This window comes from Oryctolagus cuniculus, chromosome 2 (genome assembly GCF_964237555.1).
Source record: "Oryctolagus cuniculus chromosome 2, mOryCun1.1, whole genome shotgun sequence".
NCBI classification, from domain to species: domain Eukaryota; kingdom Metazoa; phylum Chordata; class Mammalia; order Lagomorpha; family Leporidae; genus Oryctolagus; species Oryctolagus cuniculus.
The window spans coordinates 199,082,243-199,095,533 of record NC_091433.1 but is presented as its reverse complement, the minus strand read 5'-3'; the positions used below and the strand labels follow the sequence as shown (position 1 = coordinate 199,095,533).

General features: G+C 50.7%; 1 protein-coding gene across 22 annotated transcripts in view; it reads right to left on the bottom strand.

Moving 5' to 3' along the window:
* The window catches only part of MYT1L (myelin transcription factor 1 like), a 440,164-nt gene that overhangs the window by 187,120 nt on the left and 239,753 nt on the right, over nt 1–13,291 (bottom strand). Inside the window, exon 5 of one of the 22 annotated variants that reach the window (XM_070069473.1) lies at nt 10,665–10,755. The exons of the other annotated variants lie outside the window; for them this stretch is intronic. The gene's annotated coding sequence lies outside the window, so the exon portion shown is untranslated. The remainder of the gene's footprint in view (nt 1–10,664; nt 10,756–13,291) is intronic. 22 annotated transcript variants of the gene reach the window in all.

Here is a 13,291-nt window from a genome sequence, read left to right as displayed (position 1 = left end):
TGCAGGGCCCAAGGACTTGGGCCATCCTCCACTGCACTCCCTGGCCACAGCAGAGAGCTGGCCTGGAAGAGGGGCAACCGGGACAGAATCTGGCGCCCCAACTGGGACTAGAACCTGGTGTGCCGGCGCCATAAGGTGGAGGATTAGCCTAGTGAGCCACAGCACAACACAGAATGCACCTGCTGAGGCGAGATCTTCCTGTGGACAGGAACATGAGGCAGGGCTAGGAACACCCACCATTCTCGGCCTCAGGCTCATTCACTTTTAAGTCCCTCCCCAGAAGCAGGACTCCAGAGTCACGTGGCCTGCCTGCTTTCATTATGGCTGAAAAACATGGGCTCTCCTCCTCATTTTACATTGAGTTTAAAATACTTCCCTCAAAACAAATGCCAATTTAAAACAATTCTGGATTTTTCTATGATATAAAAATTATCATATTTTATTCACCGTCTGCCACTATTTTTACTAAAATTATTTTCTGAAAGACAGAGACCTGAAGAGCCCAGGAGCTCCTGCCTGCCTTCTTGTTCTTCCTGTGGCTTTTTCTCTTAAAGACTGATTTATTCATTTGAAAGGTGGAGTTACAAAGAGGATGAGTGAGGCAGAGAGAGAGAGAGAGAGAGAAAAAGAGAGATCTTTTATCCTCTGGTTCACTCCCCAGATGGCTTCAACGGCCAGGGCTGGGCCAGACCAAAGCCAGGAGCCAGGAGCTACCTCCAGGTCTCCCATGCAGCACAGGGCCCAAGCACCTGGGCCTTCTTCTGGTGCCTTCCCAGCCACACAAGCAGGTATCTGGATGGGAAGTGGAGCAGCTGGGACATGAAACTGCACACATGGGATGTCAGCACTGCAGGTGGCTTACCCCACTACACCACAGCGTCGGTTCTTCCGGTGGCATGGATCGGCTCATTCTTATTAGTTCTGGTGAAGCCCTTTCCTCCTGGGGCTGCTGTAATCAACCCCGCCATTTCAAGCAGCTCTCTGCCCATGCCCCAGGGCGGCACATGCCTGAGATTCTGCTCAGGGCCTCCCCTTTCATTGTGCCAGTCTCATTCACTGCGTGAACTTGACTTGTCCCTGACTCGGCATCTCACAAAGATTCTTCAGCCCTGTCTTATTCATCAAAACTTCTATCCCCAAATCTCAACAGTCTGCCCACGCTCCCACCCCAGCATCAATGAGGCTTCTCGGCTGCTCTCCCTGCCTCAAGCCAGTGGGCAACTCTGACTCCTGAACGTGTCACCATCATCAGTACCTTCCCAGGTACCACCTTTGAAGCAGAAACCATCTTATACTCTTCCTTTCACCCTTTTCATTTGAACTCAGTTTCAAGGTCCAGACATCTTGTCAGACTTAGCTCTGAAGGGACCTCACTTCTTGCAGAGGTCCATCTGTGCTGCCATAGCCACTGGCATCTGAGCTCTGTCAACTCAGGTCTGGACAAAACATGAGCTCACTGCTGGCTCTGTCTCAGTGCCTCTTCCGCAGCGTAGACCATATTACACACCATGGCTCTGTCTCAGTGCCTCTTCTGCAGCGTAGACCATATTACACACCATGGCTCTGTCTCAGTGCCTCTTCTGCAGCGTAGACCATATTACATACTATGGCTCTGTCTCACTGCCTCCACCACAGTCTAGACCACACCACACACCGCGGCTCTGTCTCACTGCCTCCTCTACAGTCTAGACCACGCCACACTCCACGGCTCTGTCTCACTGCCTCCACCCCACAGTCTAGACCACGCCACACACTCCATGGCTCTGTCTCACTGCCTCCACCACAGTCTAGACCACGCCACATATCATGGCTCTGTCTCACTGCCTCCACCACAGTCTAGACCACGCCACACTCCACAGCTCTGTCTCACTGCCTCCACCACAGTCTAGACCACGCCACACATCATGGCTCTGTCTCACTGCCTCCACCGCAGTCTAGACCACGCCACACACTATGGCTCTGTCTCACTGCCTCCACTGCAGTGTAGACCACGCCACACTCCGCGGCTCTGTCTCACTGCCTCCACCACAGTCTAGACCACGCCACACACTGTGGCTCTGTCTCACTGCCTTCACCACAGTCTAGACCACGCCACTCTCCACGGCTCTTTCTCACTGCTTCCACTGCAGTCTAGACCACGCCACACTCCACGGCTCTGTCTCACTGCCTCCACCCCACAGTCTAGACCACGCCACACTCCACAGCTCTGTCTCACTGCCTCCACTGCAGTCTAGACCACGCCACACTCCACAGCTCTGTCTCACTGCCTCCACCGCAGTCCAGACCACGCCACACATCCTGGCTGTTTTCACTGTGGATGCTCTCTATTCTTTCAATCTTACACCCAACACAGAAGCTGGAAGGAAGCTCAGACTCTGGTTGAGGTGATTGCCAGAGGTTTGGGGTCCTGGCAGCTTAAGTTTTGCTTGTTCCTGAGCCAGCTGTCACACTATGGGGCCTGTGAATTTGAATCTGTGTTGCTCTCACTTAGTGCTGGGGCTCTCCTGCAGTGTAGATCACAGGGCCCATGAATGTGGGGCCATGTTGTCCTCACCTAGTAGGGTTGCTACAGAAAAGCTGCCAGCAGTATCTACTGGGTTAAAATCAACTTCAAAACTAGCACACATTAGAAACACGGAAACAGATCTGTGTAACAAAAACACAGGTAAGTTGGAATATAACCATGTGGTCTTTCTCATTAACACAAATATAGTGGGAAAATTTCGAGATCCTTAGAGAAAAGGAATTGGATTGTTTTCAGCAGGGACATGAATATGCCAAAGTCATCCTGAATGCTGGCAGTGCTCCCAGCCCCCTGTGGACTAACCTGTGACAAGGTGACAACCTGCACACTCCCCAAATCCGCTGAGATGGCACTGGGACATTAGCATACTTATTTACATTAATTTACATATAACATTCATGTCACCTCAACTCCCAGACCTGCATACTGGATAAATTTTTTAAAAAGGTAGTGTGACCTACTGCAATTATATTCAAACTCAATATTCAGATCGAGGCACAGGAATCTAAACCAATCAATTCCATGCCTGATTAAGATAAAGACAGGCAGCGCCTCAGTCAGAAAGAGGACAGCACATGGGACAGCCCAAGTATCTCGTGGCCCGTGCTTAGTGCAGCAGGCCCCCGCAGCTGCTCACTTGTCCCAGGAAGCACTACTGTGTGCCTCACTGCATGCTGGCGGCTCATGGTTTGATGCTCAATTTAATGATCATAAAAAAACTGTGGCATGGCTACCACTGTCCTTTTGGGCAAACTTTTCATGTTCAAATGTACAGTTGCCAAGGCTCCCCAGGGATGCAAAGACACAGGTGGACGTCTGCCCACATCCCTCCTCTGCTGTCTCACGGGTATGAAGAGGATGTAGTGGGAATTTTGTGGACTTGCTTGCCCTGGTTTTGTTTGGGGCTGGGGCTTAAACAGGCTTAGGGCCACGACTGGGAAGGAGGAGGGAAAGGAACCTGTTCAGGGCACATGGATGGCTGTGGCTGCCCCTGGCCTGGGCACCTGTTCAGGGCAGCATGGACAGGCATCAGCTAATGCTGGAGGCCTATACTTTACTCCCAGTGCTTGTGTGGTGGGGGAGGCTGGCCTAGATGGCCACAATAGGAAACTAACAGCCCATCAACAAGGGCAGCTGACCAGTTAACGTTAATAAGCTCTCCACGCCCAATGAATAAGACGATGGTAGCTGTGGTCTCCCTAGTGTCCTGCAGATGGGGTCCCAACACCACAGAGGGCTCTTGTGGAGATCAGGTTCCTCTCTAGAAGAGTCAGGTGCTGGGGAGAGGGAAGGGAATGTCTCTGTCTGACTCCATAAGATGCAAAGAATGCTGAGAACTTTCCATCCAGGGCAGCAGGCCCCAGTCCTGTCACTATCCACAGCACACCCAATGGAGCTCTCTGGTGGAACATTCTAGAATACCACCTAGACTCTGATACGGAGCAACCCCTGTCCACTTGCAGTACAGTGTTGAGCAGCCTGGCTCCTCTTTGCTCTGGAGTGGGAAGATCAACCTGCGAGTTATTCAGGATCATGGAGAGATCACCAAGAATGGGGTGGAGGCCTGACCAGTTAGCAAACAGAACAGAGCCTGGGAGCTGAGGCCAGGGTGGGTCAGCAGAGTGGGAGATACACAGACCCCAGTAAGGTGCAGCCTGGCCCTCTGAAGCACTTCTTGCTATCTCCAAGAAAAGGGAAGAGTCTGAAAAGGGAAGTGGAGCATCCTTAGCTATAAATGAGGTGATGGAGTGGGTACTTTTAAAAGTTCACTCTAACTCTAATGTTCTAGAATGTCTAAAAAGCTTCACTTTAACCCATAGGTATTGGTAACTTTGAACAAACAGCACTTTTCTAACACACCAGAGACAGGTCATTCTGAATTGAACAACAACACAAGGAACCATTTCTGCTTTAGACTCAAGTGATTAGAGAGTCCCACTAATGACCAACACACCCATGTTGATGTCCACACACATGTGCATGGGCTCATGACACACACACACACCCTTACATGTAGTGTCACTCTCCAGAACAGAATGACTTGGATTTGCAAATATGTTTATGTACATAAAATAATCCCAGTTTATTTTATGTAAAGAAATTTAACATATTACCTGAGTTTAAATATGATTTGAACATTGTTTGTATATCAATCTCTGTGGACCAAATACATAATTTTGGTGTAAGGCTAAACAAAAGTAAACAAAAGCCATCTCACCATGACTTAATTGCTTTTGTTAATGTTTAAATACATTGATTTGCATGTTTCATAATTTGTATGACTTACTCTTTCCTTTCCTTGTAACTCAAGTTTCCCAGGGAGTTTACCTTCTGGTAGAGTACCAGTTATACCAACAATTGCTAATATGCAATTCAGCACATTTTAAATTACACAGATTCATGTTTTGTCTCCAAGCATTTGATTCTTATCTGTTGCTTAAAAATTAAAGTTTATTTTTCCTCATATTTTAAAGGAGGGTTGTGTGATACCCCAGCAGCTGCGGGACGCTGAAGCGAGGCTGTGGGCAGGAAGTGCAGGTCTGGGGCAGCCTGAGGACAGAGACAGAATGCCCCTCACCACCAGGAAAAAGCCAGGCCCTGTGGTCTCACAGGGAGCCCCGCTGGACCCTCCCCAGTGTGGAGGGCACCCTGTGCACCCTGAGAGGCACGCTGGCCGGGAGGGCGACAGCCGCATCTTTCACCTTTTGAAGGTGACATTAAACAGCCTCTGGGCCTCACTGTGCGAGGATATCGGGTGTGTTCTGCGTTATGACAGAGACTCCCGGGAAGATCTGACGCCCGCTGTGCACCCTGCCTCTGTCTGCTCCCCGGGAACCGGAAGGACATTGAGCCTGCAGGACAGTCACAGCGGCCCCTGGGGTCCCCACCAGCAGCTTAGGCTGTGGAAGCCGTGGTGGGTCCTGCAGAAGTCCCACCCGCACTCACCTCACCTCACGGAGGATAGTGCCGGTCTCACGACAGTGGAGGTGGCCCCTCGGGGTGCACGTCAGGAGCCCGGGCTCTGGTCTGTGCTTCGGCCAGAGTAGCTCAAGTACTGGGCAAGTACTTTAATTTCTCTAAGTTCTCTCCGATTATTAAGTTGACTACTAAGTTGTGATTTCTAAGCATAGCAGCACTACCTGGGAAGAGAACTTTGCGACCTCAGCACCTACGCAGCTTGGGAGAACGCCACCACGATGCAGCCCGGACGAACATCACAACCTCTGCTGCTCACACATTCAGGAACACCTCAAAGTCACGCCTGGCCTGCTGCAGCCGGAACATGGCAACTCTGGAAGGGCATTGGTGCCAGGCACCCAGTCTCCATCCCAGGCGCCTTCCTTATCTGCGCATCAGAATCCCCTCGTACAGCTGGGCATGTCAGGACCTAAATCATCATTCTGAATTCATCTCCTCCTCTCAGGCCCTCACATCAGCAAGCCTTTGATTTCATTTCCAAAGCACACCTTGAATTCTTTCTTGATCAACACAACTACCTTAGCCCAGGTCCCATCTTGTCGCCTGAGCAGCGAAGCCATCTTCTACTTGCTGTCTCTGCTGTCCTCACAGTCCCTGAATCAATGTCACACCTGTATAAGCACCAAATTTAGGGTATAAATTCATTTTTATCATTCTTTTGTTGAAAACCAATCAGAGGTTTCTTGCACTTAAGCCTAAAGAGGCTGGCATTGTGGCATAGTGGGTAGAAGCACTGGGTACCTGTCTGTGTTCTGGCTTCTCCACTTCCCATCCAGCTCCCTGCTAAGGGCCCAGGAAAGCAGTGGAAGATGGCCCAAATGTTTGGGTGCCTGCCACCCATGTGGGAGATCTGATGAATCTCCTGGCTCCTGGCTTTGGCCTGGTCCAGTTTGGGGCCATCTGAGGAGTGAAACAGCTGATGGAATATCTCTTTGTCTCTTCCTCTGTCTCTGTAACTCATTAAAATAAATAGATCTTAAAAAGCAAAACAAAAACAAAAAATGAACCTAAAGCTCCATCTGACTCCTAAGGCTCTACCTGTGGTGGCTCCTTCCTTCTCTGTGTGTTCTGCCTGGCGCTGTGCTGCCCTACCCCCTCCACCAAAGGCATCTGCTGATTCTCCACATGAGCCTCACTCAACGCCTGTCCTGTTCCCTTCCGTGGTTTCTCTCCTTACAGCTCTTGTGCTTTTTTTTTTCAAGATTTATTTATTATTTGAAAGAGTTACACAGAGAGGAAAAGAGACACAGAGTAAAAGGAGGAGATGGAGAAAGAGAGAGGGAGGTAGGGAGGGAGGAAGAAGAAGAGAGAAGAAGGGATTGAGAGAGAGAGTTAGTTTCCATCGCTGGTTCATGTCAGATGGCTGCAACAGCAGGGCTGGCCAAGCTGAAGCCAGGAGCTTCATCCAGGGCTCCCACATGAGTAGCAGGGGCCCAAACACTTGGATCATCTTCTGCGGATTTTCCCATGTCATTAGTAGGGAGCTGGATCAGAAGTGTAACGGCCAGGACACAGACAGGTACCCATACAGGATGCTGGTGTCCTAGGCAGAGGCTTTACCTGTTACACCTCAACACTGGCCCGCAGCACATGTACTTTAAGCCTTCGCTCAATTTGTTTTTCTTAGAGAAGCATTTCAATCTCCCAGCTTAGACCAGGTTTGCCATTGCTATTATTTTTAACACACAGTTTACTCCCCATGCAGTATGCTTATTGAAACCTGCTCTCACTCTGCACGGCCCCTCATCTGTTTTCTCTGACTTCCGTGGTCACTGGGACTGCACTCCTTCTGTCCCCACCTCGTACAGAGCATGGCCCATGTGCCCATCCTGGTATCAAGGGGCCTTAAGACCAGAAAGCACTTCTTTTCTCAGGTCCCTTGACCAGGACCCGTAATCATCAGATTCGGGTAAGGAAGCACTGACTTAGCTGAGTTCCCAAATCAACTGATTCTGCACAGCCTTGAGTGACACTCACGCTTCCTTTGTGGGTTTGTCTTGTTCTCCTGATGAGACCTTGGACTAAATGAGAGCAGGGCTTACAACTCTGTGGAATTTTCATTCCCAGGGTCAGTGTGAATACTCAAACGCTAAACACACAGTATCAGGTTGGAGGTACTAATAGGTGTGCTGAATGACAGGAGTTTGCTGCCTCATGACACGCCCACCTCTTGTGGGAATGCTAGAATTCCCTGCACTGTGCAGGAAAGCCTGCCCTCCTATTCTGCACTGTAGTGCAGCTGTGCCCTACCGAGGCTTGAGATGCCTTCTAAGTCTGCATCAAGTCGTCTTGGGAGGAACAGATTCCTGCTCGGCTGAGGGTGGCATCCTTTCGCTCAGTCCTGCCCAGTCCAGTGAATGCCATAAGGCTTCACACCAGGTGAGGTGCTTGGACTTCTTTTTGGGCTCCCAGAGCTCACCATCACTGCTCTGCTCTGGTGATTCCACAATGGCCCCTTGTGTTCTGCTCTGCTATCTCTGTCCACCCCACCTGCTGCTCCTTGTCAGGAGCCCATGCTTACTTTCTGTGATCCCATGTGTATCCTGGTGGTTGCTCCTGCCACCTTCAAATCAATTTTTCATGCTGCTGCCATCGTTCTGAGTATTGCCAGGTTATTTGTTTGCTTAGAACTTTCTCAGTAGGATCTTGTAACCCTCAGAACACAATGCAAACTCCCTACACGTTCTAGGAGATAATCTGTGATGAGGTTGGCTTCTCTAGTGTGTCTCCTACAGCACACTGCTCACGCTGAATCACCAGCTCCCTAAATCTTCAGGTGCGTGCACCTCCTCTAGCCTTCCCTTAACCGATGCCTTCTTACATTCAGGATGATGTTCAAACACGGCTCTTTCCAGGGACTCCCCGACAGCTGATCACTCTCCTCTGTCATGGCCCCAGCCTGCCAGGCTGTATGACTTAGCCCTACACCTGCCCTGCAGACATCACCCTATAACCCGGAGCTCCTACTGTTGTGTGTCTTGTTCTTCTGTTTGTCCCTAGTACTCACAGCAGCAGCAGACACACAGGAGCCAGTCACTAAATGCTGTTGGGTGAGCACAACTCCATGGTGTGTATTTCCCTAATGTCAACAAGGAGTAATTATGGAGCACCTCATGACACGGAACTCCTCTCACACAGACTTTGTGCTTCACCCTCCCAATCTCACAGCTACTCTATGAGAATTCTGGACATGACCTTGATGTGTTCTGTGAGAAAATCTTCAGTTAAATGAATTAGCCAGAACTGTTGGGAAATTTACCATTTGAAAGATGTGTGGGAAATGTGGATTGCTCAGCACAACCTTGACTGCGGATGAAGAACGGCTACAACTTCAATCCTGGAGAACCTCACGGGTGCTCACCCATGAAATGCACCAGACAGAAGACCTTCAAAAGAAGACGGATCTGATTCTGTGAGAAACTGGGCAGACAGAAGACGAGCTTCTGTACCACGCTGGGTGAGGACATTACCCAAGAAGGGGAGGGGCACTGTCTTCACTGGCTTGGTGGGGAGCCAGCAGGGATGCTCCAGGTGAAAGGCGTGCCTACAGGCTGGCATGTGAGAAGGATGGGCCCAGGCAGTCACTGTTCATGACCTGCTGTGAAACACGCAGACAACTGGATCCACGCGGGACAGACAGGAGGATGGCAGGTGGGTAACCAAAGCGTGAGTGCACGCATGTGAGTGCACGTGTGTGGACCTGTGTGCTCCTGAGAGGATGGGAGGGCCTGCTGTGCTGAGAGCTGGTCATGTGGAGATATGCATCTCCCACTATCCCCTCACTGCCCCGTGTCCTGCAGAGTAACCTTTGCTGCACTGTAACTCGGCAAAAGGGTCTCTCCTTAGTACTTCGTCCTGGGCTGTACACATGGGAACTCCTCTGTGTGTGCCCGATTGACACACACAGTATGCGCAGTCGGAGTCTGCCTTCTTTGGAGTGGGTGGCAGGCCCTATCTGGTGACAACTTGGCCAAACACTGGAATGCCTTCCTGCCTGAGGTAACCTGATGCAGCAATATGTTTATTTTTACTTTTAAAAAATATTTATGTATTTGAATGTCAGAGTTAGAGAGAGGGAAAGACAGAGAATAATATTTTTTTTTCTGACAGGCAGAGTGGACAGTGAGAGAGAGAGAGACAGAGAGAAAGGTCTTCCTTTTGCCGTTGGTTCACCCTCCAATAGCCGCCACGGCCGGCGCGCTGCGGCCGGTGCACAGCGCCTATCCGAAGGCAGGAGCCAGGTGCTTCTCCTGGTCTCCCATGGGGTGCAGGGCCCAAGGACTTGGGCCATCCTCCACTGCACTCCCTGGCCACAGCAGAGAGCTGGCCTGGAAAAGGGGCAACCGGGACAGAATCTGGCGCCCCGACCGAGACTAGAACCCAGTGTGCTGGTGCCGCAAGGCAGAGGATTAGCCTACTGAGCCACGGCGCCGGCCAGAGAATAATATTTTATCCACTGGTTCACTCCCCAAGTGGCCGCAAAGACCAGGACTGGGGCAGGCTGAAGCCAGGAGTCACACGCTTCATTCTGGTCTCCCATATGGGTGCAGGGCCCAAACACCTGGGCCATCTTCCAGAGCATTTTCCAGTCCATTAGCAGGAAGCTGGATGAGAAGTAGAGCAGGTGGGACACAGCAGCTGCCCAAATGGGATGCTGGCGTTGCAGGCAGCAGCTTTAACTGCTACACCACAGTGCTGGCACCTGCAATGTGTGTTATGAAGTGCAGCTGAGTGTTGTTCAGACAAGAAAATTAACCACACAGGGCCAAGAGTGTTAGCAGGAAGCTGGGTGGGAAGCATGGCCGCTGGAATTCTGATACAGGACACTGGCCTAGCAAACAGAGGCTGAAGCTGCTGGGGCACAGCGGGGACTGTGCACTGCATTACTGAAACTAGTGATGGCCACCACCTGAGTTTCAGTCTTATAAAAGATACTCAGAGTTGGTAAATATAAAACATGTTTCTGGTAAGTGGCTCTTCTGAATTAAGTGAAAGCTTTGGAGGAAGGTGGGAATTGAATTATATGACATCAATATACTATTAGTGGAAACGATAAAGACTATGAAATTGCCACATGTGTGCTGTGTGCAGATTGCCTGCAAATCCATCATAAAGTATCTCACATTCCACAAGATATCCCTCTTCCTTTGAGGAAGCTCACCTTCCAGATTCCAAATTGTTGCAGTACAGGGACCAGAGTCACTGCTGAGCCTTGGTCTGAGTAGCCGCCCCCAGGAGAGCTGCTCAGGGCTCTGTAGGCAGAATTGGAATGGATTGTAAATTGGATCATGCCATAATTATATTTAGTTTTTCAAAGATACTCTTTTATCAAATGACCAAGACATCAGAAAAATCTCCCGCTATAGCTCCCATTCTCCCTGGTTAGAGAGAACTGGGGTGTCATTTGCTTGCAAGAGAGCCTGTCCCAAGTACCTGGGGGCCCCCGGGAGACCCTGCCCTCCGCTCACTCACTGGAGACACATTTCCCTAGCTCAATATGAATTTTCAGGAAAGAAGAGCAGCTCTCTCTCGAAGCCTGAGCAGGGGTTCAGTAGACATCAGAGTCGAGTCACAGCTGCCTTCTGACTTCAGCAACTCCAAGGTTCTCTGGAGGCAGAACAGCTCTTCCCTTCTCCTCAGATACAAACTGACCTTATACTCAAGTGGTCCTGAGGAAATGGCTGGCTTCTCTCTGTACCTTTAGCTCTCTTCCAAATGACTTTCTGTTGAAGTCCACCTGTCTAGATTTCTTTTCTTTTCCTTTTTTTTTTTTTAACATTTACTTATTTATTTGAAAGGCAGAGTTAGAGAGTTACAGAGTAAGAGGGAGACACACACAGAGAATTTCCATCCAGTGGTTCACTATGCAAATGCCACAAAGGCCAGGGCTGGGCCATACCAAAACAAAAAACTCTATCTGGTTCTCCTTAGTGGGTGCAGGGGTCCAAGGACTTGGGCCATCTTCTGCTGCTTTCCCACACTAGCAGAGAATTGGATCAGAAGTGGCATAGTTGGGACTCCAAACAGCACCCATACTGGATGCCGGCATTGCAGGCTGCGGCTTACTCTAATATGTGCCACAGTGCTGCCCCCAGGGTTTGTTTTCATTGTGATGCAGTGTTGAATCTTTGTTTGTGTCCTGATGCCATCTGGGCAGCTCTCTCTTGCCCAGGGCACTTGGCTGGGTGGGGTGCACCTGTTCCATAGGGACTCCCAGATCATTCTCCCTAAAATCCTCCAGCTTTGACGCTCAGCTCCTAAGGCTCCCACACTCCCAGTGTAGTCCCACACTAAAGGATATACCCCCAGCCGACTCCAGCCCTGGCTCACAACTGTTGTCTCCAAACTACTCTGAGGGAGTCCTGACCACGTCTGTGCTGGTCAGGGACCCTCCCCACACCCAGACTCTGGCAGTCTCTACTCCTCATGTCTTGCCTCAGGCTTCTGCTCTGGCCAGGCAGCACCCAGTCTCACAACAGCAGACTCAAGCGCCGACTCAGCTGAGTGTGACCTCCTAACTTCACAGCTCCCTCCCTGAGTCCAGCAATTCTTGAGGGCCCATCAGGGCTCACGGGTCCTGCCACCACCTCCTGGCTACACTTCCACTCATCTCTTCCACTGTGTGATCAGGAAGACACTCAGAGCTTGGCAGGCTCCATGTTTGCCTTGGCTGCCTCTCACTTAAATCTGCCCCTGGGAAGAGTCAAACCCTCAGCTGAGTGTGCCTGAAAAACACCTGTGCCACGCCCTCCGTTCGGACTTCAGGGCTGGGCCACAGGCTCAAAGGATCTCTCGTGCCCCTCTCCCCAACATCACACCTTCTTGCTCCCTCTCTCCACTCTGTGGCCATTCTCTCTCATCCACACTCCAATCCCCTCTGCATTCCCTGCCTTCTTTGATGATGGCTTCACTTGCCATTTCACCAGGAAGACAGAAACTACCACAAGATAACTCCCACAGGCCACAGGGGAAGCTCCACCCTAGTCTGTACCTTCTGTTCAACCCTATAAACTGTCCTGCTCCTGTCAGTGGTCACCTTCCTCCTGGGCACAAAACCCTCCTGCATGCCTCCTCAGAGAGCTCTCTCCAACACTCACTGCCCCCCTTGCTGTCTCCTTCCATGCTCTACCTCATCTACCGGATCATTCCAGAAAACCACACCGTGCCTGTACTGATCCCAGTTCTGCTACCAAGCCTGTGTCCTCCAAAGGCACCTGGTCTATCTGCTGCATGGTACAGGGCACCACTGGACCACGCAGTGTATTCGTGGTGAGGAATGGGTGAAAAGGCACCTCTCTGGTCCTCCAGCCTCACGGGCCTCCTCTCCCCCACCTCCCTGGAGACTTCAGAACCAACTGTTAGCACGATAGCACATCCTGTGATAGCACACCTTTGTCTCTCTCACATATTCCTGGAGGCTGAGCCCAGCGAGGAGGCGTTCTTGCTCTGGCCCCTGCTGTGCCGCCAGCATCTGATCAGGGCCTGGATGCCGGCGACTCTCAGTGCCATCTGCTGAATGAGCCAGCGAATGCCTGCGTCTGGACTCACACAGCTCACCAAGCCATCCACACAGTAGCTAAGGTGAGGTTTAACTTAACAATCATCTCCAATAAAGATACGAAATTCAGACTAAAGGAGGATTTTATTAGAAAGACATAATTTTATCATTTTGATTGACAAAGATGGAGTCCATCTTTTTTTTGGGGGGGGGGTGAATCAAACCTTGATAAAGGAAACAGCTCAGGGCACAGGCATTGTGGTGCAGTGTATTAAGTCACCACTTGCGAT